The sequence below is a fragment of the Telopea speciosissima genome, unplaced genomic scaffold (genome assembly GCF_018873765.1).
Source record: "Telopea speciosissima isolate NSW1024214 ecotype Mountain lineage unplaced genomic scaffold, Tspe_v1 Tspe_v1.0171, whole genome shotgun sequence".
Lineage (NCBI taxonomy): Eukaryota > Viridiplantae > Streptophyta > Magnoliopsida > Proteales > Proteaceae > Telopea > Telopea speciosissima.
This window is the reverse complement of record NW_025317507.1, coordinates 51,232-66,901: the sequence shown is the minus strand read 5'-3', so window position 1 is coordinate 66,901 and position 15,670 is coordinate 51,232. Positions and strand designations below refer to the sequence as shown.

The window sequence follows — 15,670 nt, the reverse complement described above, 5'->3', positions numbered from 1 at the left end:
CGTACTCTCTTTGTTGTTCCTTGTAGGTAACACACCTGTGTGCAAAGTGATAGCAGCCACTTGTTGGGTGCCTAAAGGGGTTTTTTTTTATTATTATTTTTGTTATGATCCAAGTTTTCATCGTTATTCCTATAAGAAAAACTGCTCTTATCGGCCTGTTTCCTCTTCTTTAATAAACTCACTAGTACTTTAAAGCAACAGCCGATCACTGGTTTACTCAGTATTATTTTCTTATTAAAAGAATTGTATGCCATATGTTTGCCTATTCTATTAGGTCTGAATAGCAGCTCTATGCGAAATGTTATTTTCCAATGCTCTGTATAAGCTCTGAAGCATGATGGAACTGTTCAATTTTTTCTTTCTGATATTAATTCTGTGCTATAGTTCTCTTTATGTATGTCTCATTTGAGGGCAAGTTGAGTGCACATTGTTCTATATTTTATCAGTTGATAGGTTGAAATAGCTGCATCTGAAAGGGAGCAGTTATTGCTTATGAAAATTTCAGAGCTTGAAGCCAGGTAGATCATATTGTGAATCAAGTAACTGGGTTGAACTTTCATATGTGCACATTATCTCTTTCTGTAGGACTTCGTGTTTGCTTTGTCAAATGGACCAAGAATCTGAATTACAAACATGACATAAAAGTTATTCTGAAATCCTTTTACCAAAAAAAAAAAAAAGAAATCTCTCTTTCCTCTTATATATACTTTCCTTTTCTTTTGATGTAGGATGATTAATTTAACTGATGAGATAGCTAAGGTAAGGTTGAAACATATGCAGGTAAGTGGCAGAGGAAGGTTCCTTCTGAACTAAATTGATTCATTCGTAAACAAATAATGTGAGAGGGAGGGGGGGGAGAGAAACACTGATTTCCCCAGATAAATTGTATTGCTGGACTTAATAGCCATTTTTCTGTGTTGGTCCATCAGTCATAAACAACATGAGAGAGAGAGAGAGAGAGAGAGAGAGAGAGAGAGATGAACTTTTATGGATTTATGATCAGCACTGATTTTCGCAGCTCAAAGTTAGGAGATGAAAAAAAAAAAACATGTGCATAGTTGAGTGTACCAGGGATAACAATTATGAGATGGAAGATTGGGCAAGATTGGGAATGATAGTGCTTCTTTATTTAGCTTGAATCCAAGCTTGAGCTTACCTGGCAGGCTCAAATTTGGCCTGGTTCAACGTTTTACATTGGAGTTTCCTGTCTGTCTTATGATTGGCAATGTGAATCAGATAATTCTCAACTCAGGTTAGGTGCAAACTGTTGTTCCTGTGTTGGATACTATTATTATGATTGGGAATGTGAATTAGGTAATTATCAATATGCTTTTCCATGGATACTATTATTATTAGAGTTACCAAATGCAAACTTTCAGAACTTCAAAAGAGCTTATTTTGGCTTTACTTTTATGGATGATTTTTATACACCACTTCCAGTTGCAACAGCAGCTAAATGTTGGCAGATGGCCGGGAAGAAGAAAGGAGCACAGTGCGGGAAAGGGACAGGTTAAAGTTTTCAGTTTTCAGTTTTGGTTGACTTCTTTTTTCTATCACACCTTAAAACAGTGGTCATAGTTTTAATTTTTTTTCCTGATAATTGCAGCTAGACATTTCTTCTGACAAGTTTATTCGAGCAATCGATCCAAACCATGAATCAATTGTGATGGAATTTTACTTGAGAGTTCTTGCAAATGGTGACATTTACCGGGCTGATTATGAAGGCCTTTATTGTATCAACTGTGAGGAGTATAAGGTGGTACCTGTCTTTGATCTTAGGAAATCTTTGTTGCTTGATCAACTCTTTTATCAATATGTGCCATGTATGAAGTGTAAAAAACTCCTAGGTATACACATGCAGAGGCTCTGCCAATTGCACCCAAGCACATGTAAAGATCAGACTCACCATTCGACCAACCAGCAATTCTTTTACGAACAAAAATGTGACCCTATGAAATGTGTAATGTTGATCACACAATTATTTTTTTGTAGCTATGACAGACATAGAATTGATTTCTTTCGAGTACATATTGTGCCGTATAGGTTTATGGCCATCATTAAGAATATAATGGATGGGGATGCTATAATCATATATTTGGTGGAGGATCGTTCCCTGGTAGAAGCCAATCAATTATTGGCACATTCCCCTGCATTTGTAGCATATGTATTGATATGCTGTATGTGGGCTGTCCTCTTTGTCTAACTGTTAACTATTATTTTTATTTGCATATACTGTTATTTATGTTCTTTTATTTCATTCTAGACCTCAGAGAGGTTGAATATTGTATCCACTGTATGTCTTTTCTATTGCATTGATTCTGTGATTGAATTCAGTATAGAGAGTAACCACTTTCGGCATTTTCTTGAATATGACTACTACCTTATAAAGACTTAATTCTTCTAAATATTCCCTTGGATAATTTGATGAAGTCATGTTTACATTTTCTAACATAGAATTTCCTGTCTTTCGCTTTGGTTAAAAATGCAGGATGAGAAGGAATTACTTGAAAACAACTGTTAACCCTTGCACCTAAAGCCATGCATCCCACGAAAGGAGGACAACTTCTTCTTTGCCTTATTGAAGTATAAAAAATCATTGGAAGAGATTCTCAGTCAAAATCCAATCTTTGTGCAGCCTTCTTTTCGTTTAAATGAGGTGAGGATGATAACCTTCCCTCTTTGTTTTGACTGATTGATTGGGATTATATTGTTCACTTTTCCCTGTCTCTATGTCTCCCCAACATGAAATATAAATAACGGTTTTCAGCAGTTGATTGGGTTAACATTTTTCCCCCATTCCTTTATTGACTAGATTATTCTTTTTTTTGTTGGGGGGTGGGGGAAGCGGGGGTTTGGGGGTACACCATTATTTAGTAAGTAATCATAAATATCACAGGAATCTTAGATAAAGAATAATGAATATTATTTTACTAGCTGACCTTACAAGACCTATTTTTTTGCATTAGCAACCAGTCATCTGTACTATTTTTAAAGCATGCTAGGTGATTGTTTTGTTTAAGAAGGTTGTGTGGAGCAGGAAAAATAAGAATGAATCAATTTCTTTTGAGGCCAAAATGAATGTTTCCTCAGAGCATGAAACCTCCATGGGATAGAAGGTTACAGAAAAATATGGAAGGTCGATAAGTTTAGGTTTTCATTTATTTATTTATTTTATCATTATTGTATTTAGCGGCAGAAAATGTAATTTTAGTATGTTGGGCTCAATCTTCCTGTTTGGCTTTGTATTTTGGGTTTTAAATCTTAGTCTTGTTCTTAGTCTGAGTTTTTCATAATTATTTTTAGAAAGTTGAGTCCTGTACAAATTCTGCTATATGGAAAGAGTCTCTCGATTTGCAAATGATCGCTTCGTTTTTGTCTAACTTTTTCCCTTTCTTGTATCTTGATCTTGAAAGGGAAGGCGAGTGAGAAAGGAGTAGAAGATGAAACGTGTAGGGGGGGGGGAGAATGATACATACCCGCTTCTCTCTCTCTGTTCCCCAATCGATGCCCTAATTTGGTTTAAATTAATCGTTGGAAAAGTACACAGGGACTTTGATTGTGTTGGCGATGTCTCGATTCAGGTTGCGATGGAACCCAAGGAAAAGAGGGTTACTGCTTGGGTTCTGCGACAGGGATGGTTGGAGGTCGTGCTTGGGTCAAGCAATGACGCTGTGGCAGCATTGTTTTTCTGATATGAGATTGAGAAGCTGGCGACTTATGTCAATTTTGCAGGGGTGCAGTTGGATGGGAGGTTGCAGTAGCGGAGGGTGGGTTGTGGGTTGCAGAGGGTTTCATTCATTGCAGCAGCGGAGGTGTGTCGCAGAGCCTTCAACGAGCACCGGTATCTCCATCCAGCACTCTTCTTCCCCAAATTTATCTTTGGAAGTAATCGTTGCTTATTCTGTTTAGGCTTACTCTCTTTGTTGTTCCTTGCAGATAACACACCTGTGTGCAAAATGATAGCAGCCACTCGTTGGGTGCCTAAAGGGGTTTTTTTTATTATTATTTTTGTTATGATCCAAGATTTCATCGTTATTCCTATCAGAAAAACTGCTCTTATCAGCCTGTTTCCTCTTCTTTAATAAACTCACTAGTACTTTAAAGCAACAGCCGATTACTGGTTTACTCAGTATTCTTTTTCTTATTAAAAGAACTGTATGCCATATGTTTGCCTATTCTATTAGGTCTCAATAGCAGCTCTATGAGAATTGTTATTTTCCAATGCTCTCTATAAGCTTTGAAGCATGATGGAACTGTTCAATTCTTTCTTTCTGATATTAATTCTGTGCTATAGTTCTCTTTATGTATGTCTCATTTAAGGGGAAGTTAAGTGCAAATTGTTCTATATTTATCAACTGACAGGTTGAAACCGCTGCGTCGGAAAGGGAGCAGTTATTGCTTGTGAAAATTTCAGAGCTTGAAACCAGGTGGATCATATTGTGAATCAAGTAACTGGGTTGAACCTTCTTATGTGCACATTATCTCTTTCTGTAGGACTTGGTGTTTGCTTGCCAAATGGACCAAGAATCTGAATTACAAACAAGACATAAAAGTGATTTTGACATCCTTTTACCAAAAAAACAAAAAGGAAGCTCTCTTTCCTCTTATGTATTTACTTTCCTTTTCCTTTGATGTAGGATGATTAATTTAACTGATGAGATAGCTGAGGCAAGCTTGAAACATCTGCAGGTAAGTGGCTGAGGAAGGTTCCTTCTGAGCTCTTCTGAATTGAAAGCTACCGCATGATTTTGTGATAGAAACACTGCCTTTCCCAAATAAAGTGTATTTTAAGTTGAAATAATTTGATTGAATACCCATTTTGCTATATTGATTCAGTCATAAACAAATAACGTGAGGGCGAGGGAGGGAGAAACACTGACTTCCCCAGATAAAGTGTATTGCTGGACTTAATAGCCATTTTTCTGTATTGGTTCATCAGTGATAAACAACATGAGAGAGAGTGATGCAGGACATTTGGGTGCTGCTCCTACTAGCCATAGCCCAGGCCCAATTGGATACTCCAAGAGATACCATCTCAGGCCCAAGCCCAAGCCCTACCAGCCCTGCATTTAGTTTATTTTTGTTTTATCTTTTATTTTTAGAGTTATTTGGCAGTTATTACTGTAGAACTAGTTATTAGGGGGCAGTTATTGCTGTAGAAGTAGTTGTTAGGGAGTTATTATCTTCTTCTTTTTTTGATTTTGAGTTTTTAAAAGAATGTATTTTGAGAGAAATGAGAACAGAATTGAATAACCAAAAGAATGAATTGAGTTTCTGGCTGTGTGCGTGTGCACCCTCCTTCCCCCCTGCAATTCTTCTTCTTTTTCTCCTACTGCTTCTCTTTTTCCCCCTGCAATTCTGATTTTCCTACCTATCTTCTCTTTCTTCCTTTCCCCTCCCCCATTAGAGAGAGAGGGAGAGAGAGAGAGAGAGAGAGAGAGAGAGAGAGAGAGAGAGAGAGAGAGAGAAGTGATGCTGTTTCGATTGGAATTTGAACTGGGGAGGTGCAGAGGAGGAACTTTGGGAGTATTATTTGATGGCTGTAATCCTTTCAAGCTGAAGGTGAACTTTTAGGGATTTAAGATCAGCACTGCTTTTCGGAGCTCAATGTTAGGAGATGAAAAAAAATAAAAAATGTGCATAGTTGAGTGTAGCAAGGATAATGATCTTGATGTGGATGATTGGGCAAGATTGGGAATGATAGTGCTTCTTTATTTAGCTTAAATCCAAGCTTAAGCTTACCCTGCAGGCTCAAATTTGGGCTGGTTCAACGATTTACATTGGAGTTTCCTGTCTGTCTTATGATTGGCAATGTGAATCTGATAATTCTCAAATCAGGTTGGGTGCAAACTGTTGTTCCTGTGTTGGATACTATTATGATGATTGGGAATGTGAATTAAATAATTTTCAACATGCTTTATCATGGATACTATTATTATTAGAGTTACCAATTGCAAACTTTTAGAACTTCAAAAGAGCTTATTTTGGCTTTACTTTTATGGATGATTTGTATACACCACTTCCAGTTGCGACAACAGTTAAATATTGGTATATGGCTGGGAAGAAGAAAGGGGCACAGTGGGGGGAAAGGGACAGCGTAAATTTTTTTTGAAAGTTTTGGTTTGATTCTTTTTTTTATCACACTTTACAGCAGTGGTCATAGTTTTAATTTTTTTTCTTCTGATAATTGCAGCTAGAAATTTCTTATGACAAGTTTATTTGAACAACTGATCCAAACCATGAATCAATTGTGAAGGACTTTTACTTGAGAGTTCTTGCAAATGGTGACATTTACCAGGCTGATTATGAAGGCCTTTATTATATCAACTGTGAGGAGTATAAGGTGGTACCCCTCTTTGATCTTACAAAATCTTTGTTGCTTTATCAACTCTTTTACTAATATGCCATGTATGAAGTGTAAAAACTCTTAGGTATACACATGCAGAGGCTCTGCCTACTACGCCCAAGCACATGTAGAGATGAGCCTCACCATTCGACCAACCAGCAATTCTTTTATGAACAAAAAATGTGACCCTATAAAATGTGTAATGTTGATCACACAATTATTTTTTGTAGATATGACAGACATAGAATTGATTTCTTTTGAGTACATATTGTGCCGTATAGGTTTATGGCCATCGTTAAGAATATAATGGATGGGGATGCTATAATCATATATTTGGTGGAGGATCGTTCCCTGGTGGAAGCCAATCAATTATTGGCCCTTTCCCCTGCATTTGTACCATATGTATTGATATGCTGTATGTAGGCTGTCCACATACAGCCCTCATTGTCTAACTGTTAACTATTATTTCTATTTGCATATACTGTTATTTATGTTCTTTTTTTTCATTCTAGACCTCAGGGAGGTTGAATATTGTGTCCACTGTATGTCTTTTCTATTGGCATTGATTCTGTGTAGAGAATTACCACTTTCGGCATTTTCTGGAATATGATATACTACCTTATAAAGACTTAATTCTTCTAAATATTCCCTTGGAGAATTTGATGAAGTCATGTTTACTTTTTTTATACACAAAATTTCCTGTCTTTTGCTTTGGTTAAAAATGCAGGATGAGAAGGAATTACTTGAAAACAACTATTACCCCATGCTCCTAAAGCCTGGCATCCCACGATAGGAGGACAACTTCTTCTTTGCCTTATCGAAGTATAAAAAAATCCTTGGAAGAGATTCTAAGTCAAAATCCAAACTTTGTGCAGCCTTCTTTTCGTTTGAATGAGGTGAGGATGATAACCTTCCCCCTTTATTTTGACTGATTGATTGGGATTATATTGTTCACTTTTCCCTGTCTCTGTGTCCTCAATGAACGCTAACATGAAATATAGATAACGGTTTCCAGCAGTTGGTTGGGATAGGATTTTTCCCCCCATTCCTGTATTGACTAGATTATTCTTTTCTTTATTGGGGGGGGGGGGGAGGGGCGGGGGTCTAGGGGTACACCATTGTTTTGGAAGTAATCATAAATATCACAGGAATCTTAGAAAAAGAATAATGAATATTATTTTACAAGCTGACCTTACAAGACATACTTTTTTTGCATTAGCAACCAGTCATGTGTGCTATTTTTAAAGCATACTTGGTGATTGTTTTGTTTAAGAAGGTTGTGTGGAGCAGGAAAAATAAGAATGAATCAATTTCTTTTGAGGCCAAAATGAATGTTTCCTCAGAGCATTAAACCTCCTTGGAATAGAAGGTTACAGAAAAATATGGAAGTTGGATAAGTTTAGGTTTTCATTTATTTAATTTTTTTTATCATTATTGTATTTAGTGGCAGAAAATGTAATTTTAGTATGTTGGGCTCAATCTTCCTGTTTGGCTTTGTATTTTGGGTTTTAAATCTTAGTCTTGTTCTTTGTTTGAGTTTTTCATAATTATTTTTAGAAAATTAAGTTTAGTCCTGTACAAATTCTGCTATATGGAAGGAGTTTCTCGATTTCTAGATGATCTCTTCGTTTTTGTCTAACTTTTTCCCTTTCTTGTATCTTGATCTTAAAAGGGAAGGCGAGAGAGAAAGGGGAAGAAGATGAAAGTGTGTGTGTGTGGGGGGAGAATGATACATACCCGCTTCTCTCTCTCTGTTCCCCAATCGATGCCCTAATTTGCTTTAAATTAATCGTTGGAAAAGTACACCGAAACTTTGATTGTGTTGGAGATGTCTCGATTCAGGTTGCGATGGAACAAAAGGCAAGGATAGTTACTGCTTGGGTTCTGCGGCAGGGATGGTTGGAGGTCGTGCTTGGGCCAGGCGATGATGCTGTGGTAGCATTGTTGTTCTGATATGAGATTGGGATGTTGGCGACTTATGTCGATATTGCAGGGGCGCAGTTGGATGGGAGGTTGCAGTAGCGGAGGGTGGGTTGTGGGTTGCAGAGGGTTTCATTCATTGCAGCAGCGGAGGTGTGTTGCAGAGCCTTCAACGAGTACTGGTCTCTCCGCCCAGAACTCTTTTTCCCCAAATTTGTCTTTGGAAATAATCATTGATTTTTCTTAGGCTTACTCTCTTTCTTGTTCCTTGTAGGTAACACACCTGTGTGCAAAATGATAGCTGCCACTTATTGGGTGCCTAAAGGGGTTTCGAAATCTCTTCTAGGCGTTGCAGAACCACCTTGTAAAGAGGAAATCAAAGAGATACTGAAGAGTGGTGCTTTAGAGCGAAGGTAGGACTTGTTAGGTCGACGTTGTTTCTAGTTTAACTAAGCATTTTAGACACTTTGTGCAAATTGCCTATGGATAGGATCGACTCCAGTCCACCCATCAGGTTGTTCTAACAACCAGGTTTTTTTGTTGAATTTTTAACAGGCCCAAGCCCAACCGTAAGGGTCCGCCTCCACCTGGTGTACTTCACCTTATTTAAACAATCAATGCTTCCACTTGCAGCCCTGCACTGCAAAAAATTTTCAGATGGAGAAGGCATCATCAGCATCGTCGAAACGCTGAGGTTTTTATCGTTGAGGTTCTCTACTTTAGTCGGACCTGCATCTCTAGCCACCGCCAAATTCATTTTATTCACTCCTTCACTGTAACTCTAACTCATCTCTATTTTCTTATTTGTTTTTAATTTTTTGGTATTCTTTTTATTTCCTTCTCGATGCATGGCATCTCATGACCAAAATAAGGCTGGAGCTGTGTCCATATAACAATGATTGACATCTATTTAGCTAGAATAATGAAGAAGCTTAATTCTATTCATGTGGTAAGCTAGGTTAATTCTAGCAATGTTTTAGGCTGGAGGTCATGGGTAAGAGATTCCTTGACAATATGTGAAATTTTCGAGGAACCAGAGGGGTAGACTGCTGCATCAAGTGCGTCATTCTTCGGTTTCCCTACTTCCACTATTGATTCGGTGGACTCCCTAGGCAAGGATGGTTTTTTATTATTATTATTTTTGTTATGATCCAAGTTTTCATCGGTATTCCTATCAGAAAAACTGCTCTTATCAGCCTGTTTCCTCTTCTTTAATAAACTCACTAGTACTTTAAAGCAACAGCCGACCACTGGTTTACTCAGTATTCTTTTTCTTATGAAAATAATTGTATGCCATATGTTTGCCTATTCTATTAGGTCTCAATAGCAGCTCTATGTGAATTTTTATTTTCCAATGCTCTCTATAAGCTCTGAAGCATGATGGAGCTGTTCAATTCTTTCTTTCTGATATTAATTCTGTGCTATAGTTCTCTTTATGTATGTCTCATTTGAGGGCAAGTTAAGTGCAAATTGTTCTATATTTTATCAATTGATAGGTTGAAACTGCTGCGTCTGAAAGGGAGCAGTTATTGCTTATGAAATTTTCAGAACTTGAAGCCAGGTAGATCATAATGTGCATCAAGTAACTAGGTTGAGCCTTCATATGTGCACATTATCTCTTTTTGTAGGACTTCTTGTTTGCTTGCCAAATGGACCGAGAATCTGAATTACAAACAAGACTTAAAAGTGATTCTGACATCCTTTTACCAAAAAAAAAGGAATATCTCTTTCCTCTTATATATTTAGTTTCCTTTTCCTTTGATGTAGGATGATTAATTTAACTGATGAGATAGCTGAGGCAAGGTTGAAACATCTGCAGGTAAGTGGTAGAGGAAGGTTCCTTCTGAGCTCTTATGAATTGAAAGCTACCGCTTGATTTTGTGATAGAAACACTGACTTTCCCAGATAAAGTGTATTTTAAGTTGAAATAATTTGATTGAATTCCCATTTGCTACATTGATTCAGTCATAAACAAATAACGTGAGAGGGAGGGAGGGAGAAACACTGACTTCCCCAGATAAAGTGTATTGCTGGACTTAATAGCCATTTTTCTGTGTTGGTTCATCAGTCATAAACAACATGAGAGAGGGAGAGAGAGAGAGAGAGAGAGCTGAACGTAAACTTTTATGGATTTACGATCAGCACTGTTTTCTGCAGCTCAATGTTAGTAGTTGAAAAAAAAAAACATGTGCATAGTTGAGTGTTGCAGGGATAATGATCTTGAGATGGATGATTGGAATCTAACTCCTCTCAGGTTCCCTGCCCGGTCAGATTTGTAGGTTCCTTTCATAGGGGGCCGGAAATGACGACCTCACCCCCTGCCCGAACACACTGCCCGGGTGGGGTGAGGTCATCATTTTCGCCCTCCCTACGAGAGGAACCTACGAACTTGACCGGGCAGGGAACCTGAGAGGAGAAAAATTTGATGATTGGGCAAGATTGGGAATGATAGTGCTTCTTTTCTTAGCTTAAATCCAAGCTTAGGCTTACCTTGCAGGCTCAAATTTTGGCTGGTTCAACGTTTTACATTGGAGTTTGCTGTCTTTCTTTTGATTGGCAATGTGAATTAGATAATTCTCAACTCAGGTTAGGTGCAAACTGTTGTTCCTGTGTTGGATACTATTATTATGATTGGGAATGTGAATTAGATAATTTTCAACATGCTTTGCCATGGATACTATTATTATTAGAGCTACCAAATGCAAACTTTCAGAACTTCAAAAGAGCTTATTTTGGCTTTACTTTTATGGATGATTTTTGTACACCACTTCCAGTTGCAACAGCAGCCAAATGTTGGCTGATGCCCGGGAAGAAGAAAGGAGCAAAGTGCGGGAAAGGGACAGGTTGAAGTTTTTAGGGTTTGAAAGTTTTGGTTTGCTTCTTTTTTCTATCAAACTTTACAACAGTGGACATAGTTTTAATTTTTTTCCTGATAATTGCAGCTAGACATTTCTTATGACAAGTTTATTCGAGCAATTGATCCAAACCATGAATATACTGTGATGGAATTTTACTTGAAGTTCTTGCAAATGGTGACATTTACAGGGCTGTTTATGAAGGCCTTTATTGTATCAACTGTGAGGAATATAAAGTGGTACCCGTCTTTGTTCTTAGGAAATCTTTGTTGCTTCATCAACTCTTTTACCAATATGTGCCATGTATGATGTGTAAAAACTCTGAGGTATACACATGCAAATCTCTGCCTACTGCGCCCAAGCACATGTTGTGATGAGACTCACTATTCGACCAACCAGCAATTCTTTTATGAACAAAAAATGTGACCCTATAAAATGTGTACTGTTGATCACACAATTATTTTTTGTAGATATGACAGACAAAGAATTAATTTCTTTTGGGTACATATTGTGCCGTATAGGTTTATGGCCATCATTAAGAATATAATGGATGGGGATGCTTAATCATATATTTGGTGGAGGATCGTTCCCTGGTGGAAGCAAATCAATTACTGGCCCTTACCCCTGCATTTGTACCATATGTATTGATATGCTGTATGTAGGCTGTGCTCATTGTCTAACTGTTAACTTTTATTTCTACTTGCATATACTTTTATTTATGTTCTTTTATTTCATTCTAGACCTCAGGGAGGTTAAATATTGTGTCCACTGTATGTCTTTTCTATTGGCATTGATTCTGTGATTGAATTCAGTATAGAAATTACCACTTTCGGCATTTTCTGGAATATGACATACTACCTTATAAAGACTTAATTCTTCTAAATATTCCTTTGGATAATTTGATGAAGTCATGTTTACATTTTCTATACACAAAATTTCTTGTCTTTTGCTTTGGTTAAAAATGCAGGATGAGAAGGAATTACTTGAAAACAACTGTTACCCCTTGCACCTAAAGCCTTGCATCCCACGATAGGAGGACAACTTCTTCTTTGCGTTATCGAAGTATAAAAAATCCTTGGAATAGATTCTAAGTCAAATCCAAACTTTGTGCAGCCTTCTTTTCGTTTGAATGAGGTGAGGATGATAACCTTCCCCCTTTATTTTGACTGATTGATTGGGATTATATTGTTCACTTTTCCCTGTCTCTGTGTCCTCAATGAATGCTAACATGAAATATAGATAACGGTTTTCAGCAGTTGATTGGGTTAACATTTTACCCCCCATTCTTGTATTGACTAGATTTTTCTTTTTTTATTTTTATTGGGGGGGGGGGGGGGAAGGGGGGTTTGGGGTTACACCATTGTTTTGGAAGTAATCATAAATATCACAGGAATTTTAGAGAAAGAATAATGAATATTATTTTACAAGCTGACCTTACAAAACATACTTTTTTTGCATTAGCAACTGGTCATGTGTACTATTTTTAAAGCACACTAGGTGATTGTTTTGTTTAAGAAGGTTGTGTGGAGCAGGAAAAATAAGAATGAATCAATTTCTTTTGAGGGCAAAATGAATGTTTCCTCAAAGCATTAAACCTCCATGGGATAGAAGGTTACAGAAAAATATGGAAGCTGGATAAGTTTTGGTTTTCATTTATTTATTTCATTATTGTATTTAGCGGCAGAAAATGTAATGTTAGTATGTTGAGTTCAATCTTCCTGTTTGGCTTTGTATTTTGGGTTTTAAATCTTAGTCTTGTTCTTAGTTTGAGTTTTTCATAATTATTTTTAGAATATTAAGTCCTGTACAAATTTTGCTATATGGAAGGAGTCTCTTGATTTGCAGAGGATCGCTTCGTTTTTGTCTAACTTTTTCCCTTTCTTGTATCTTGATCTTGAAAGGGAAGGCGAGAGAGAAAGGAATAGAAGATGAAACCTGTGGGGGGGGGGGGGGAGAGAATAATACATACCCGCTTCTCTCTCTCTGTTCCCCAATCGATGCCCTAATTTGCTTTAAATTAATCGTTGGAAAAGTACACCGGGACTTTGATTATGTTGGAGATGTCTCGATTCAGGTTGCGATGGAACCTAAGGAAAAGAGGGTTACTGCTTGGGTTCTGCGACAAGGATGGTCGGAGGTCGTGCTTGGGTCAGGTGACAACGCTGAGGCAGCATTGTTGTTCTGATATGAGATTGGGAAGCTGGCGACTTATGTCAATATTGCACTGGTGCATTGGGATGGGAGGTTGCAGTAGCGGAGGGTTGGTTGTGGATTGCAGAGGGTTTCATTCATTGCAGCAGCGGAGGTGTGTCGGTGTCTCCGCCCAGCACTCTTCTTCCCCAAATTTATCTTTGGAAGTAAACGTTACTTTTTCTGTTTATGCTTACTCTCTTTGTTGTTCCTTGTAGGTAACACACCTGTGTGCAAAATGAAAGCAGCCACTTGTTGGGTGCCTAAAGGGGTTTTTATTTTTTATTTTTTAATTATTTTTGTTATGATCCAAGTTTTCATCGTTATTCCTATCAGAAAAACTGCTCTTATCAGCCTGTTTCCTCTTTTTTAATAAACTCACTAGTACTTCAAAGCATGAGCCGATCACTTGTTTACTCAGTATTCTTTTTCTTATTAAAAGAATTGTATTCCATATGTTTGCCTATTCTATTAGGTCTCAATAGCAGCTCTATGTGACTTGTTATCTTCCAATGCTCTCTATAAGCCCTGAACCATGATGGAACTGTTCAATTCTTTCTTTCTGATATTAATTCTGTGCTATAGTTCTCTTTATGTATGTCTCATTTGAGGTCAAGTTAAGTGCAAATTGTTCTATATTTTATCAATTGACAGGCTGAAACAGCTGCGTCTGCAAGGGAGCAGTTATTGCTTGTGAAAATTTCAGAGCTTGAAGCCTGGTAGATCATATCGTGAATCAAGTAACTGGGTTGAACCTTCATGTGTGCACATTATCTCTTTCTGTAGGACTTCGTGTTTACAATAAAAACATAACAGTGATTCTGACATCCTTTTTCCAAAAAAAACAGGCTGCTCTCTTTCCTCTTATATATTTAGTTTCCTTTTCCTTTGATGTAGGATGATTAATTTAACTGATGAGATAGCTGAGGCAAGCTTGAAACATCTGCAGGTAAGTGGCTGAGGAAGGTTCCTTCTGAGCTCTTCTGAATTGAAAGCTACTGCATGATTTTGTGGTAGAAACACTGATTTTCCCAGATAAAGTGTATTTTAAGTTGAAATAATTTGATTGAATACCCATTTTGCTATATTGATTCAGCCATAAACTAATAACGTGAGAGGGAGGGAGGGAGAAACACTGACTTCCCCAGATAAAGTGTATTGCTGGACTTAATAGCCATTTTTCTGTATTGGTTCATCAGTCATAAACAACATGAGAGAGAGACACAGAGAGAGAGAGAGAGAGAGAGAGAGAGAGAGAGAGAGAGAGAGAGAGAGAGAGAGAGAGATGGGGTTTCAATTGGAATTTGAACTGGGGAGGTGCAGAGGACGAACTTTGGGACTATTATTTGATGGCTGTATTCCGTTCAAGCTGAAGGTGAACTTTTATGGATTTAAGATCAGCACTGCTTTTTGGAGCTCAATGTTAGGAGATGAAAACAAAAAAAACAGGTGCATAGTTGAGTGTAGCAGGGATAATGATCTTGATATGGATGATGGGGCAAGATTGGGAATGGTAGTGCTTCTTTATTTAGCTTTAATCCAAGCATAAGCTTATGTGGCGGGCTCAAATTTTGGCTGGTTCGTTGTTTTACATTGGAATTTCCTGTCTGTCTTATGATTGGCAATGTGAATTAGATAATTTTCAAATCAGGTAAGGTGCAAACTGTTGTTCCTGTATTGGATACTATTATTATGATTGGGAATGTGAGTTAAATAATTTTCAACATGCTTTACCATGGATACTATTACTATTAGAGTTGCCAATTGCAAACTATCAGAACTTCAAAAGATCTTATTTTAGCTTTACTTTTATGGATGATTTGTATACACTACTTCTAGTTGCAACAGCAGGTAAATATTGGCATATGGCCGGGAAGAAGAAAGGTGCACTGTGGGGGGAAAGGGACAGCTTAAAATTTTCAGTTTGAAAGTTTTGGTAGGCTTCTTTGTTCTGTCACACTTTACAACAGTGGTCATAGTTTTAATTTTTTTTCTTCTGATAATTGCAGGTAGACATTTCTTATGACAAGTTTATTTGAACAACCGATCCAAACCATGAATCAATTGTGAAGGAATTTTACTTGAGAGTTCTTGCAAATGGTGACATTTACCGGGCTGATTATGAAGGCCTTTATTATATCAACTGTGAGGAGTATAAGGTGGTAACCGTCTTTGATCTTAGGAAATCTTTGTTGCTTTATCAACTCTTTTAACAATATGTGCCATGTATGTAGTGTAAAAACTCTTAGGTAAACACATGCAGAGGCTCTGCCAACTTCCCCCAAGCACATGTGGAGATGAGACTCACCATTCGACCAACCAGCAATTCTTTTATGAACAAAAAATGTGACCCTATAAA

At 37.5% G+C, this 15,670-nt stretch overlaps 2 long non-coding RNA genes across 2 annotated transcripts in view; both read left to right on the top strand.

The window, feature by feature from the left end:
• The first annotated feature begins 452 nt into the window (after positions 1-452).
• Positions 453-15,670, top strand: part of LOC122647805 — a 36,582-nt gene continuing 21,364 nt past the window's right edge. Inside the window, exon 1 of the long non-coding RNA XR_006330976.1 lies at positions 453-518. This is a non-coding gene — a long non-coding RNA (uncharacterized LOC122647805). The remainder of the gene's footprint in view (positions 519-15,670) is intronic.
• Positions 1,639-14,771, top strand: LOC122647808. Its single transcript, XR_006330978.1, has 3 exons — positions 1,639-1,756; positions 2,489-2,656; positions 14,761-14,771. It is a non-coding gene; the product is annotated as an uncharacterized LOC122647808 (long non-coding RNA).